This window comes from Balaenoptera borealis, assembly GCF_965194805.1.
Source record: "Balaenoptera borealis genome assembly, chromosome: 7".
In the NCBI taxonomy this organism is placed as follows: Eukaryota; Metazoa; Chordata; class Mammalia; order Artiodactyla; family Balaenopteridae; genus Balaenoptera; species Balaenoptera borealis.
In genome coordinates, this window is record NC_138864.1 from 89,023,670 (window position 1) to 89,040,244 (window position 16,575).

At 40.5% G+C, this 16,575-nt stretch overlaps 1 protein-coding gene across 10 annotated transcripts in view; it reads right to left on the reverse strand.

Moving 5' to 3' along the window:
* ELMO1 (engulfment and cell motility 1) overlaps positions 1–16,575 on the reverse strand; it is a 552,023-nt gene that overhangs the window by 158,786 nt on the left and 376,662 nt on the right. The window lies entirely within an intron of this gene.

Genomic DNA, 16,575 nt, shown 5'->3' on the forward strand with positions numbered 1-16,575 from the left:
GAAACTTTATAAGGCAGGCAATGGACAGCCATAGATGTGGATTAAATCAAGTATGATATGGTCAGATCTGTGTTGAGGACATTTGGAAAGTGGGAAGGTTTCGAAGCTGGGAGATAAGTTACTCCAATAGTTGGTTTCTTAGTCAGCTATTACCAGTGCTGTGTAACAAATAATCCCAACAGTTAAGAAGCTCTTCTTATACTCACAGGTCTATAGGTCAGCTAAGGTAGCTGTTTTAAGTTGTAATTCTATGGGCTAGGTAAGGAAACTATAGTCCATATGCCTCATTCTGGGACCTACAATGAAGGGGTAGTGGCTGCTCAGGTTATATACTTCATCTCATGATGAAGGCAGAATGCAAGAACCCAACCCAACCACACGGGCCATAGTCAGGCCTCTGCTCACTTCACATCCATGAATATCTCACTGGCCCAAGCAAATCACTTGACCAAGTCAAAAGTTGAAGGGCGGGAGAAATACACTTCACTCACCATGATGTCATGGCAAGGATGTGGAGATATACCACTCCCATGGAGCAATGAAGAATTGCAACCAGCCATTCAGTCTACCAGATTTGGAGAGAAGAGGAATATCTGAACCAAGGCAGTGATGAGAAGGCAGAGGACCTAACAGTGATTGTAGTGACTTTGGTCACTGACTAGTTTCACAAAGAGGGTCTAGTCCATAAACTTCCAAATAGAAACTCACCAGACTGCCAGCTCCATGAGGGCAGGAACCATCTGTCTAGTTTACCTCTGTATTCCTGGTGCTTGGGGCAGTGCCCACTGTGTTGTGAACACACAATAATGTTTGTTGAAAGGATGGACGGCATTTAAAGTTTAGGTTGGATAGTAACACTATTAACCAAAAGTGGACCACTGATGTGGCCATGCTGTGTATATGACGGCTGTGGGACAGTAACACTGAATATCTTCTATATCCCAGATACTGAGTAGATCCCGAGAATACAGAAAAAGCAAGGCTCTGCTCACTAGAAACCTGACAGACAACTGAAGTTCACTGTGGTAAATTCTAGGTATGGATATTCACAAGGACAGAGCAAAGGGAGCACCTGAAGGGGATCTGAATGAGTTGTCGCCAAAAGAGATAGCTGGGGCTTCAGAACTTTCCTAGGGAAGGCGTTGGCCAGGTGTGGGAATAATATCTGAACTGACTACCTGCCTAAATGACTTCCTCGCACATAGCTGCACTGAGCACTCACTATTATTTTTAATTTTACCAGAACTGCATGGAAAATACACAGCAACAATGCAAGAATGGAGAGAGGAAGGACAGGAAAAGAAGAAACTAGCAGTTTGGCATTCTCATCTCTCAAATTCAAGTCTCCATGTTGATCTTTCTCTCTATAACAATCAGCTGTAGAAACTTCTGTAAAATTGAGCATCACTTTGGTACCCTCTTTTTGTCTCTCAACCTTCGCTCCTGCTTTTGACCTGTTAGACTCAGTGGCTTATACCTATGCCTGGAGATGGCGTAGGCAGACCAGCATCTGGTGTTGAACCATGCAGGTGAGTGCTTTAGCTCCTGTTTGGGAAAATGAAGGTGGATAGTCTTAACCCATCATTCACCACTGTTCACATTAAAAGCATGATTTTGAAAAACCTGCACAGGCATACAATTAGTGTAAATGAGAAGTTGAATTATGTACGTTTAAATAATTAAGTATATATTTTAACTCCCGACCCCCAAGATCTGGTATTTTTGCAGGGGATATTTGGAAATCTCACTTGGGATCTTCTAACTTATCCCACCTCTTGTATTGGAGTCCTAGCAAATGGCTTCTGACACTACCATCTCATTCTGAGTCCTCAGTTTATCTAGGGCCCCTCTTTGCCCTCCATCCCTCACCTCACCTCAACATTTGGTACCCTCAGTTGGCAAGAGGAGCACCTATATGACACGACCTTATGTACTTCTTTTCTACCTTTGGAAGCACATCCCTCTGTAGGAGTGTGTTCTCAACTCCCTTTTAACATAATTTGCTTTGCAATTACAAGATAAATATTTTCCTTTAAATCAAAAAGGACTTGGAATTTTTTGAGAGTTTCCCTTCTAATGGTACTCTTCTTAGCTTTCCAACTCTGCTTCCCATCTGCCCTTTAATTTAAAATGCCTAAATCTCATTATGCCTAACTTAAAATGTAGGTAATTTCCTTCTAATTGGACATATACTAATAAAATGGTTTCTGTGTCACTCTCAAATCCCTCACATAATCCACCACGGAATATGGAATTCAGGTCATAGGAACCAGTTAGCAGTGCATACAGCACCCCAAAGTGTAGTTAATAAAATGGAAAAGAAGTTTCAAAAGTCATTGAATAGAGTTATAGAGAGCAGTTAACTTAAAGAGTTGTCATTATTTTCATGTTCAGGGATGGTCTGCAGTTGAACCAAGGGACTTAAGTACATGGGGGTGTAATGTACAGCATAGAAAATATTGTCAATAACATTGATATAACTCTGTATGGTGACAGATGGTAACTAGATTTGTCGTGGTGGTCATTTCAGAATGTATAAAAATATCGAATCACTATGTTGTATACCTGACACTAACATGACACTGTATGTCAATTATAATTCAATAAAATATATGTATATTAAAAGAAAGGGACTGATGTGTCTTACCGCTGTCCAGCAGAAGAACCTATCGATTCTTTGCTTCTCATAATTGAGAAGTTTAGCAAATGTTACACATTCAGAGAAAGATGCATTGACTCTAGGAAGACTTTGGTAATAAGAAGAGCCCTAAGCCAGACCCTGCACACAAAGGAACCCCCAAGATGTATATTTACTATTGTCAAGCTTGTCCCAAAATTATTCATAAGACTCAATCTCGGTAAATGTCATTTTTTATAAATGCTCCAGTTATAGAGAATGTCGAGAAAGCAATGTTGGCAGTGTTCTCAACCAACTAAATCTACCAGTCAACTTTTAAACAGATTTTAAACAGTTTAACTATTTCTTATGGAAATTACAAGAACAGAGTCAACAAAATCTAATTCTTTCTGGATGACTCAGGATCCTCGTATAAAACTGCTTCATAAGGAGGCACAACCAGGGGCTCTTAGTGGCAGGACCCCAGGACAGTCCCTGGAAATGAACCACTTTACGGTCATCCCTGTTTTCTCATAAAAGTTGCACAGACGCTGTGCAGCTGGGACCACTAAGATGGCACTCTGAGATGGACATTCTGTTAAGTTAATCACTAAATCCGAGGGAAAAGCCTGAAAATGTTTTGCCGTCAGCTTTGCCATGAGTATCCTTTTCTTTTTCAGAGGGATTTAGAGTCCTGTGTCACCTGGTGCTTGCTCCAGGCCAGACGGTCCAGGGCTCAGAGCCCGCCTAGCCATGGTAATGTTCCTGCCCCACCTCACAGATGAGGAATCTGAAGCTGATAGGCCTGAATCCCTTGCACAAGGTTATCCAGCTGGCAGTGGGGAACCTGGGCTCTTGAACGATCAGCGTGCCCCGCCTCTGAGATTCAGCTAAGCTCCCGTATCACCGGCAGTACATCTTTGGGCAGGCTGGGGAGAGCGTCCCTCACCACTACGAACCTGCACAAGAGGACTTCCTCCTCACATAGAAATTAGTCCCCACTGTGGTCAAAATCCCTTTTGCGGCTAAACTTCAATGGCTCCCCTTACAGAGGTCTGGGGAAATCTATATTTATAGATATTTGGACTAACTACCTTGAGAAATCAAAGCAGCTCAATTATACTGCACAACCAAGTGCAAATTACTATTTGTCTGTTGAGATCAGCACCTCCCATTTGTATGTGGCAATTTACAAAGCCCACCTTTGAGGGCCTAATTCTCACCGTGATTCAGGGAAATACCATTGCTATTATTATCATTATTGTTATTATTGCTATTCAGCTTACAGATGGGAAGGGACCTGACAGCTAAAGGACATGCTCAAGGTCACACTGCTGGCGAGGGACCATGCTGGGACTGTCAGCAGACTCTCCTGCTTCTCTCAGCCCGGGTTCTTTGCTCTCCACCCTGCATTCTCAATGGGGCAGGGGACAGTGCCCCCAGGGGTGAAAATTGGTTCCTGGAGGAGCAAAATTCTTAGTCTTTTAACGTATAAAGCGCAGATGTACATACATTATATAAACAGATAACGACATATCTGCATAATTAAAATTTCAGGAGGAGGGTGATTAGTGGAAAGATATCTACAAAACCTACTTAATGGGGCTGTGATGCAAAAGAGTTGGAGAAATACTGCTTCACACCACAGCAGCCTCCCTGTCTTGGCTAGGACCGTTACTTATAATTAATACATTTCTTCTTAGAAAGTGTAGACACTGGGGTCTGTTTAAAAAGATAACTCTTGAAAACAATAAATTAGTGAAGTCCATCTCTTTGTTGGTCTTTCCACTGTCTCTAGACTGCATAATTGATATTGATGAGAACATGCCGTGATTTATGTCCAACAGAAACTGGCAAGTTACATGAAAAAGGGTAACACTACCTTCAGTGGATACCTTAAACACACTCAAACATACATACACACACACACAAACCATTTGCTACCTCTCCAACAGGATACATCAAAGGAAAAAAATAAATCAATTCATATAACACATTTGCTTCCAGAGGAGATTCCACTTCCTTCGTGCCAAACCTAAAGATCTTTGTGAAACATAAGAAGCTTTTTGAATAAATACTTGTAAATGGCCTAGACAGCTGAAAAATGGATAACCTCATACGACATGAGGGCCCTTTAAAAGACTTCTCCTCTACTTAAATATTCATGTTTCAATTAAAACGTACACCTACTTTATTAACCACACCAGGCCCGGGTTCAGATCAATAACAGCAGCACTAGATGGAATTCTAATGAAGATAAACAACGCCGAGTCCTCCCCAGCTTCCCCTGGGCACAGATGCACAAAGCCTCCTTTCACAACTTGCTCCAAGATATTTTACAGTCACCTGCCTCATGCAAATGAAGAGCTTCATGTTTATTCATGGTGAGAGTTACAGACCACCTTTCATTCCCTAGGCCAGCTCAGCTAACAGAGCGCCCTCTGCACCACTACGCGGTTGAGCTGGCCTAGGAAGGGGACTTCTGAATATCTAATTGTCCCCTGAAAAGCATGCATAGAAAGTCAGTAAGCTGGAGGCAGTTTGGGGAGCAAACATATTTCCCTTTTTCATTCATGCGATTCCTGCCTTTGAGCTTTCAAACAATCCCTTTTCTATACCACACCATAATCCATTAGATGTGACGAGTTAGAGGTTATTTTCCATGGATAACCTTCCAGGGGACTTCTCAGGATGTTTCCTCCGTCCTGTGTCCTGCTCTCCGATTCTTCCTACTGAATTGATATTTTCACCCATTGACTCGGAAGAAGCTGGTAGCTTAGCCAGAGGCAGCTGCAGCTTTGTTTGATGGGCCTGGGTTCTCCCCGTGCACAGCCTCTCCTCTTTCAAGGGATGGGTTCTCATCTGCGAGCCTGAGTATAAACTCTATCATGTGTGCTTTGCTTCTTATGCTGCTGGGTAACGTTTCAAAATAGTGCTTTCACTCTAGAGTGACTACATTTTTCAAATCATTAGTTTCTTCCGTTCTGGTAATTTGAAAGCATGGCAAAGTCATTTGATCTTGGTTTTTAATGCCCATTCTGATAGTATCTGAGGTAACACTAATGCTATGAGCAAATATTTTGATGGTATCTAGAAGGCTCAGCCATCCCTGGAGAGGTCTGGGCAACTAGGTAATTGCTGGAGAGGCCTTAACTCTTGCCAGCCATTAAGTACATGAAAACTGTGGGACCTGCTGATTTTTAGGCTGCTACTCATGGCTTGTCACGTGGAAAACCAAGGTACTTAATAAAGTTGTTTGGAGAAAGACACCGCCAAATTTTAAGCTGAAACCTTATTTCCGCCAAAGTTAAATGAGGTGTTTAATTCAGTTCAGAACTTAATTGGGGGTACATAGACAGCTTCACTTTTTTTTCTTCCCTTTTTTTTTAACATAATGGGCAAAAAATGTCTTTTTGTGAAAAAGGCAATTTACTCATATTGTATAAACAGGATCTATCTTATTACATACAAAAAGAACACTTTACAACTGCATACAATATTTTACTTCCTCAAAGTCTTTTTACATTTATTACTTCAACTTAAGATCACACCACCATAAGAGACAGCGATGGAATACTGGTATACACTTTTTTTTTTTTAAACTTTCAGGCATAGAGCTCCTGAGTAGAAGAATCAGGATTAGAGCCTGGGCCTTGCAGACCAACAGACACACTACTTCATCAATGCATGCTGTGAGTTGGTGACGTGTTACATGTGTCAACTGATGGTAATTCTACGGACACAATTCACCTTTAGTGATCAAATCTAACTTAGTGAAACTCTTCATCGATAGCATTGGCTCCACCCCAAGGATTTAATTGGCATGTGGTGCAGTTGGGCACTGGGATAACAGGGCTTTCAAAAGCCCCTGAGGTGATTCTAATGTATAGGCAGGTTGAGAAACGCTGCTACACACAGGTACAGATTTTGACGTGTATACCTTATTTGAATTTTTAAAGTGGAGCAGTCAGCCACAAAATCATTAAATGAGATTCCCATACCTGAAATAGCCAAATCACTTGCGTCCTCTTTCCTAAACCCTGCCCCCACTCAAAAATAAAGGCTTCGAGAGACCTTCAAGATGGTGGAGGAGTAAGATGCATAGATCACCTTCCTCCAGACAGATACATCAGAAATACATGTACATGTGGAACAACTCCTACAGAACACCTACTGAACGCTGGCAGAAAAACTCAGACTTCCCGAAAGGCAAGAAACTCCCCACGTACCTGGCTGTGTGACTGACAAGGTCTTGGTGCTCCGGCTGGGTGTCAGGCCTGTGCCTCTGAGGTGGGAGAGCTGAGTTCAGGACATTGGTCCACCAGAGACCTCCCGGCTCCACGTAATATCAAATGGCGAGAGCTCTCCCAGAGATTTCCATCTCAACTCTAAGACCCAGCTCCACTAAACGACCAGCAAGCTACAGTGCTGGACACCATATGCCAAACAACTAGCAAGCCAGAAACACAACCCCACCCATTAGCAGAGAAGCTGCTTAAAATCATAATAAGGTCACAGATACCCCAAAACACACCACTGGATGTGGTCCTGCCCACCAGAAAGACAAGATCCAGCCTCAACCACCAGAACACAGGCACCAGTCCCCTCCACCAGGAAGCCTGCACAAGCCACTGAACAAACCTCAGCCACTGGGGGCAGACACCAAAAACAACAGGAACTATGAACCTGCAGCCTGCGAAAAGGAGACCCCAAACACAGTAAGTTAAGCAAAATGAGAAGACAGAGAAACACACAGCAGATGAAGGAGCAAGGTACAAACCCACCAGACCAAACAAATGAAGAGGAAATAGGCAGTCTAGAACCTAGACTAACCTAAACCTAGAAAAAGAATTCAGACTAATAATAGTAAAGATGATCCAAAACCTTGGAAATAGAATGGAGAAAATACAAGAAACGTTTAACAAGGACCAAGAAGAGCTAAAGAGCAAACAAACAATGATGAATAACACAAGAAATGAAATTAAAAATTCCCTAGAAGGAATCAATAGCAGAATAACAGAGGCAGAAGAACAGATAAGTGACCTGGAAGATAAAATAGTGGAAATAAATAGTGCAGAACAGAATAAAGAAAAAAGAATGAAAAGAATTGAGGACAGTCTCAGAGACCTCTGGGACAACATTAAACGCACCAACATTCGAATTTTAGGGGGCCCAGAAGAAGAAGAGAAAAAGAAAGGGACTGAGAAAATATCTGAAGAGATTATAGTTGAAAACTTCCCTAATATGGGAAAGGAAATAGTCCATCAAGTCTAGAAAGCACAGAGAGTCCCATACAGGATAAATCCAAGGAGAAACACACCAAGACACATTAATCAAACTAACAAAAATTAAATACAAACAAAAAATATTAAAAGCAGCAAGGGAAAAACAAAAAATAACATACAAGGGAATCCCCATGAAGTTAACAGCTGATCTTTCAGCAGAAACTCTGCAAGCCAGAGGGTGTGGCAGGACATATTTCAAGTGATGAAAGGGAAAAACCTACAACCAAGATTACTCTATCCAGCAAGGATCTCATTCAGATTTGACAAAGAAATTAAAACCTTTACAGACAAGCAACAGCTAACAGAATTCAGCACCACAAAACCAACTCTACAACAAATGCTAAAGGAACTTCTCTAGGCAGGAAACACAAAAGAAGGAAAAGACCTACAATAACAAATCCAAAACAATTAAGAAAACGGTAATAGGAACACACATATCGATAACTACCTTAAATGTAAATGGATGAAATGCACCAACCAAAAGACATAGACTGGCTGAATGGATACAAAAACAAGACCCATACATATGCTGTCTACAAGAGACACACTTCAGACCTAGGGACACATACAGACTGAAAGTGAGGGGATGGAAAAAGATATTCCATGCAAATGGAAATCCAAAGAAAGCTGGAGTAGCAATTCTTATATCAGACCAAATAGACTTTAAAATAAAGACTATTACAAGAGACAAAGGACACTACATAATGATCAAGGGATCAATCCAAGAAGAAGATGTAACAATTGTAAATATTTATGCACCCAACATAGGAGCACCTCAATACATAAGGCAAATGCTAACAGCCATAAAAGGGGAAATCGACAGTAACACAATCATAATAGGGGACTTTAACACCCCACTTTCACCAATGGACAGATCATCCAAAATGAAAATAAATAAGGAAACACAAGCTTTAAATGACACATTAAACAAGATGGACTTAATTGATATTTATAGGACATTCCATCCAAAAACAGCAGATTACACTTTCTTCTCAAGTGCTCATGGAACTTTCTCCAGGATAGATCATATCTTGGCTCACAAACAGAGTCTTGGTAAATTTAAGAAAATTGAAAGCATATCAAGTATGTTTTCTGACCACAACACTATGAGACTAGATATCAATAACAGGAAAAAATCTGTAAAAAATACAAACACATGGAGGCTAAACAATACACTACTTAATAACCAAGAGATCACTGAAGAAATCAAAGAGGAAATCAAAAAATACCTAGAAACAAATGACAATGAAAACATGACAACCCAAAACCTATGAGATGTAGCAAAAGCAGTTCTAAGAGGGAAGTTTATAGCAAAACAATCCTACCTCAAGAAACAAGAAACATCTCAAATAAACAACGTAACTTTACACCTAAAGCAAGAAGAACAAAAAAGCCCCCAAAGTTAGCAGAAGGAAAGAAATCATAAAGATCAGATCAGAAACAAATGAAAAAGAAATTGAAGGAAACAATAGCAAAGATCAGTAAAACTAAAAGCTGTTTCTCTGAGAAGATAAACAAAATTGATAAACCACTAGCTAGACCCATCAAGAAAAAAAGGGAGAAGATTCAAATCAATAGAATTAGAAATGAAAAAGGAGAAGTAACAACTGACACCGCAGAAATACAAAGGATCATGAGAAATTGCTAGAAGAAACCATATGCCAATAAAATGGACAACCTGGAAGAAATGGACAAATTCTTAGAAAAGCATAACCTTCCGAGACTGAACCAAGAAGAAATAGAAAATATAAACAGACCAATCACAAGCACTGAAATTGAGACTGTGAATTAAAATCTTTCAACAAACAAAAGCCCAGGACCAGATGGCTTCACAGGCAAATTCTCTCAAATATTTAGAGAAGAGCTAACACCTATCCTTCTCAAACTCTTCCAAAATATAGCAGAGGGAGGAACACTCCCCTACTCATTCTACGAGGCCACCATCATCCTGGTACCAAAACCAGACAAAGATGTCACAAAGAAAGAAAACTACAGGTCAATATCACTGATGAACATAGATGCAAAACTCCTCAACAAATACTAGCAAACAGAATCCAACAGCACATTAAAAGGATCATACACCATAATCAAGTGGCATTTATCCCAGGAATGCAAGGATTCTTCAATATATGCAAATCAATCAACGTGATAAACCATATTAACCAATGAAGGAGAAAAACCATATGATCATCTCAATAGATGCAGAAAAAGCTTTCAACAAAATTCAACACCCATTTATGATTAAAACACTCCACAAAGTAGGCATAGAGGGAACTTACCTCAACATAATAAAGGCCATATATGACAAACCCACAGCCAACATCATTCTCAATGGTGAAAAACTGAAACCATTTCCTTTAAGATCAGGAACGAGACAAGGCTGTCCACTCTCACCACTATTGTTCAACATAGTTTTGGAAGTTTTAGCCCCAGCAATCAGAGAAGAAAAAGAAATAAAAGGAATCCAAATTGGAAAAGAAGTAAAGCTGTCACTGTTTGCAGGTGACATGATACTATACATAGAGAATCCTAAAGATGCTACCAGAAAACTACTAGAGCTAATCAATGAATTTGGTAAAGTAGCAGGATACAAAATTAATGCACAGAAATCTCTTGCATTCCTATACACTAATGATGAAAAATCTGAAAGAGAAATTAAGGAAACACTGCCATTTACCACTGCAACAAAAAGAATAAAATACCTAGGAATAAACCCACCTAAGGAGACAAAAGACCTGTATTCAGAAAACTATAAGACACTGATGAAAGATATGAAAGATGATACAAACAGATAGAGAGATATACCATGTTCTTGGATTGGAAGAATCAACATTGTGAAAATGACTCTACTACACAAAGCAATCTACAGATTCAATGCAATCCCTATCAAACTACGAATGGCATTTTTCACAGAACTAGAACAAAATGTTTCACAATTTGTATGGAAACACAAAACACCCTGAATAGCCAAAGCAATCTTGAGAAAGGAAAACGGAGCTGGAGGAATCAGGCTCCCAGACTTCAGACTATTCTACAAAGCTACAGTAATCAAGACAGTATGGTACTGGCAGAAAAACAGAAATATATATCAGTGGAACAGGATAGAAAGCCCAGAGATAAACCCACGCACATATGGTCACCTTATCTTTGATAAAGGAGAATATATAATGGAGAAAAGACAGCCTCTTTAATAAGTGGTGCTGGGAAAACTGGACAGCTACATGTAAAAAAAATGAAATTAGAACACTCCCTAACACCATATACAAAAATAAACTCAAAATGGATTAAAGACCTAAATGTAAGGCCAGACACTATACTATAAAACTCTTAGAGGAAAAAAAAAAAACTCTTAGCAGAAAACATAGGCAGAACACTCTATGACATAAATCACAGCAAGATCCTTTTTGACCCACCTCCTAGAGAAAGGGAAATAAAAACAAAAATAAACAAATGGGACCTAATGAAACTTAAAAGCTTTTGCACAGCATAGGAAACCATAAACAAGGTGAAAAGACAACCCTCAGAATGGGAGAAAATATTTGCAAATGAAGCAACTGACAAAGGATTAATCTCCAAAATTTATAAGCAGCTCATGCAGCTCAATATCAAATAAACAAACAACCCAATCCAAAAATGGGCAGAAGACCTAAATAGACATTTCTCCAAAGAAGATACAAAGATTGCCAACAAACATATGAAAGGATGCTCAACATCACTAATCATTAGAGAAATGCAAATCAAAACTACAATGAGGTATCACCTCACACCAGTCAGAATGGCAATCATCAAAAAATCTACAAACAACAAATGCTGGAGAGGGTGTGGAGAAAAGGGAACCCTCTTGCACTGTAGGTGGGAATGTAAATTGATATAGCCACTATGGAGAACAGTATGGAGGTTCCTTAAAAATCTAAATATAGAACTACCATACGACCCAGCAAACCCACTACTGAGCATACACCCTGAGAAAACCATAATTCAAAATGAGTCATGTACCACAATGTTTATTGCAGCACTATTTACAATAGCCAGGATATGGAAACAACCTAAGTGTCCATCGACAGATGAATGGATAAAGAAGATGTGACACATATATACAATGGAATACTACTCAGCCATAAAAAGAAACGAAATTGAATTATTTGTAGTGAGTTGGATGGACCTAGAGTCTGTTACAGAGTGAAGTAAGTCAGAAAGAGTAAAACAAATACCGTATGCTAACACATATATATGGAATCTAAAAAAAAAAAGTGGGTCTCATGAACCTAGGGGCAGGACAGCAATAAAGCCGCAGTCATAGAGAATGACTCGAGGACATGGGGAGGGGGAAGGGTAAGCTGGGACGAAGTGAGAGAGTGGCATGGACATATAAACACTACCAAATGTAAACTAGATAGCTAGTGGGAAGCAGCCACATAGCACAGGGAGATCAGCTCGGTGCTTTGTGATCACCTAGAGGGGTGGGATAGGGAGGGTGGGAGGGAGACGCGAGAGGGAGGAGATATGGGGATATATGTATATGTGTAGCTGATTCATTATGTTATAAAGCCGAAACTAACACACCATTGTAAAGCAATTATACTCCAATAAAGATGCTAAAAATAAATAAATAAAGGCTTCAATGAAATAATTATGGGGCCACTTGCGTGCCAAGGTATCCAGCTCTGGTTTAGCTCTTCCTATGACAATGAATAATGCATGCTCTGAAATATTGGTAATAAAAGTCAAAAACACAGAATACAAACTCAATGGCCTGAATCAACGGATTACTCTGCAGAAACTACTATATTGAGAAACTGTAAGAAAATACCTTTCAAAGAATAAATATTTTAACCACTCTCTAATTCTACTTCTCTTAAATAAATAAAAAACATCACATCTGGTGCTTCCCAGGTCTGGAGGAGCAGGAAAGACAGCTGCTTTTCTAAACACTCACTTCCAGCAGCAGCATTAACTACCAAGCACTAGGTAACTACCAACTAGTGTCCCCACCAAGGTGGGTTGTAGAAGAGATTCCTGTCTCTGCTGGAATCTGATATTGTTTGTTGGAAAAAAATCACAATTTTAGAGAGGGATACTGCTTCTCCAGTAATGAGCTAAAGAAGGCAGATAGCTAAGCCTTTCTTACAGAACCCTGGGTCTCAGGTCAACAATTAAATCCACCATCTATGCTTCCATTCAAAGTGGTGAAAGCCTGAAAAGATGTCCAAGAAAAGTTCGAAGAAACTGTGTCTCATGTTGGCCTCTTTTAAGATACTTCTGAATTCCCATTTGGACAATCTTAGGAAACAAGAAAAACGTTAAATCTACCAGTAACACCAAACCCACATTTGTTCCTAAATTCAATCTCTTCTGCTACCAAGTTAATAACAAGAAGAAAAGTGAGCTGATTAAAATTTCAGCTTTTCTCTCTTTCCCAGTTTATTATCTGGTAAAGCAAAAGGTGGCTGATAGGCAGCAGGAAAAAATCAGAGAAGACATTCTTCACATCGAACTAGAGGAACTCACACAGGGTCCTTTTTGTTGTTGTTGTTAAGGCCAAAGAGACAAAAAAGAGAAATAAAAGAAAAAGGACATAATTATATCTGAATTTGAGCAACCACTAGCAGAACTCTGCAACAGGTATTATGCTAGTCTACCAGCCAAAAGAACAACAACAAAAAAGCTCATCTGTCCATGTTTCATTAATTTAAATTGATACCCACAGCTACAAATCTAATGTACTTACAACTTAAATACACATTATGGTAAGCAGAATAATGGCTCCCCATTGATGTCCATATTTGAATCCCCATAATCTGTGAATGTATTTCCTTTTATGGCAAAATATATTTCCTTTTATGACAAAAGGGAATTTAGGTTGCAGGTGAAATTGAGGTTGCTAATCAACTGACCTTAAAATAGGAAAGATTACCCTGGATTATCCAGGTGGTCCAATGTAATCACAGGGGTCCTTACAAGTGAAAGATGGAAGCAGAAGGGGGATCAGAGTGATAAGTGACGTGGCAACGACTGAACCTGTAGTTGCTGGTTTTGAAGATGGACAAAGAGGGCCATTGAGACAAGGAATGCAGGCAGTTTCCAGAACCTGGAACAGGCAATGAAATGAATTCTCCCCAAGAGCCTCCAGAAAGGAACATAGCTCTGCTGACACCTTGATTTTAGCCCTGGGAGACCCATTTTTGGCTTCTGAATTATGGAACTGTAAGATAATAAATTTGTATTGTTCACACCACTAAGTTTGTGGCAATATGTTCCAGCAGTATTAGGAAAGTAATAATACACGTGATAAAAAGTATATCACTGGGGCTTCCCTGGTGGCGCAGTGGTTGAGAGTCTGCCTGCCAATTCAGGGGACACGGGTTCGAGCCCTGGTCTGGGAGGATCCCACATGCCGCGGAGCAACTAGGCCTGTGAGCCACAACTACTGAGCCTGCGCGTCTGGAGCCTGTGCTCCGCAACAAGAGAGGCCGCGATGGTGAGAGGCCCGCGCACCGCGATGAAGAGTGGCCCCCACTTGCCGCAACTAGAGAAAGCCCTCGCACAGAAACGAAGACCCAACACAGCCACAAATAAAAAAAATAATTAATTAATTAATTAAAAAAAAAGTATATCACTGATAAACTTTTCTGGTTACAAAAGTAAGGCATGCATAGTATTAGAAAGAGAAAAGCAAACATAGTTAATGTAGAAAATTGAAATGCCTTGTCATACCCATCCCTGATCCTCCTCTGATATCCATTCTTAACCAACGAATGGACATGTGGAGTGGGACCCTCTGCCTCTCAGGCCTCCAGCTGCCTGCCCACGGCCATAAACTACCATCCCTACTTGGCAGCAGCTGTGTAACATCACAGCTAGTTTACAATTGCCCAATGCAAAAAGATGGCACTAGGGCCACAGTAAGAAACTGTACTGGAACCTGGCTCTTAGATCTTGCTGCAGGAAGTTTTTGCAGCCATATAAGTTAATCACAAAAAGGTTTCAGCATGACCCTTTGGGGGGCTTGCCACCACCTAGCAGGACCTCACCCGGCGCAATGAGAACATCATCTCCACCAACCCGAGCACACAGCCACCATGAATAACACGGACCTGAGAGCCATGCTCGCCTCCTCCCTGAAGCCCCTCTCAGCAACTCCAGACTGAGGCCTCTGGTTTCCTTTGCTAACAGTGTATGTATTCTTGGGGCTTCATGTCCTAAACTTGTAAGTTCTACAGAAACTAAGTGTCTAAGTACTCATTCCCTTGAGCCATTCCTTTGCAGGGATTTGGTAATGTTTTCTATATACCTTATCTGTGCATAGATCAACAGCAATCATATTTGATTTTATCATTTACAGAAATGCAGATTTCTGTAATTCTGGAGAAGCGGGATGAATGAAATGCCCTCAGCAGATGGATAGCTCAGTGCCAGAACACATGAGAGTCAGTGAAGTCTCCTTCTCTTGGAGGAATAAGTGTCCCAGGACACAAGAGCTGAGGACTGGATGGCTTTCAGAAACAGTGCAGTACAGGAAGAGTTGAACTGATCCAGAAGCAACGTGGCCATAGCAATTTCAGAGACTACTGATTTAACTTTCCCCCTTTTTTTTTTTGGCCTGATTGAACAAAGGTCTCTGTGCTCCTTCTTCCCTCTCTCCCAAGGATAATTGCACCTGAACTGCAAAGTCCCTCATAATCAAGGGAAGTACACTTAGGAGGCTGCAGTTAACAATCATAAGGGAATTAATGGGCTGCTTTCCTCCACCTCCCCTCCTGAATCATGGCTGTCCTTGGCTATAGTTGCTCAGACACTTGCAGCTCTAGCATGCAATTTACAGATCGGTGTTTTCCACAGATGGGAGTCCCTGGGGCCTATTTCAATGAGTTAAATAGATGGCCCAGACAAATATATAAAAGGACTGAAGGTCACTTAGGCCAGTACACAGAGTAAAAAACAATGAAAAAATGTTGTAAAAGTGATTATAACCACAATGAACAGCACTAGGATAAACATGAAGATGTAAAATAGGGCATCAAAATCACAGATTGTCGGGGAGGGGAGTAAAAAATGTAGATCTTTTAGAATGTGTTTGAACTTACAGCCTAAAGCAAGTCGATACGGTTATGATACTCGAAAACCATGGTAACCACAAATGAAAAACATGCAACAGATTCACAAAAACAGAAAAGAAAGGAACTGAATAGGTGGCTCAGGATGACTGGGATGGAGTGGCGTTCTCTGCTACAGCTGCAGGTAAGATCATCATACTGATGGAGACTGTCAGGTTCTAGCCTTGGGGAAGAGTGTCCTCTTCCCAGTGTTCTTTCTTTTTAACCAATATTGGTTCAAGATGCCATGGACCAGAAATATGGTGGAAAAGAAGGACCAGATATAAGTTCAGAAAAAAGAGGACTGGGAGGCAAAGACCAACAAGAACATCAAATGATGCTGGAATTCAGATATCATATTATGCCCCAAGCACAAACCCATGAAGGTCCCACGGGATGACTGTGAGACCAGACACTTAGACTCTTAGAAACAGTTATGTCTCCAGTACCAGGTCAGCAGGCATGGGTGATGGGGCCAACCAAACCCAGAGTCACATACAGTAGCAAACCAGAATGATTAAAGACCTAAGCATACCTGTCCCAACCATCAGTTATTACTAGCCATGTCACGATTGCTAAC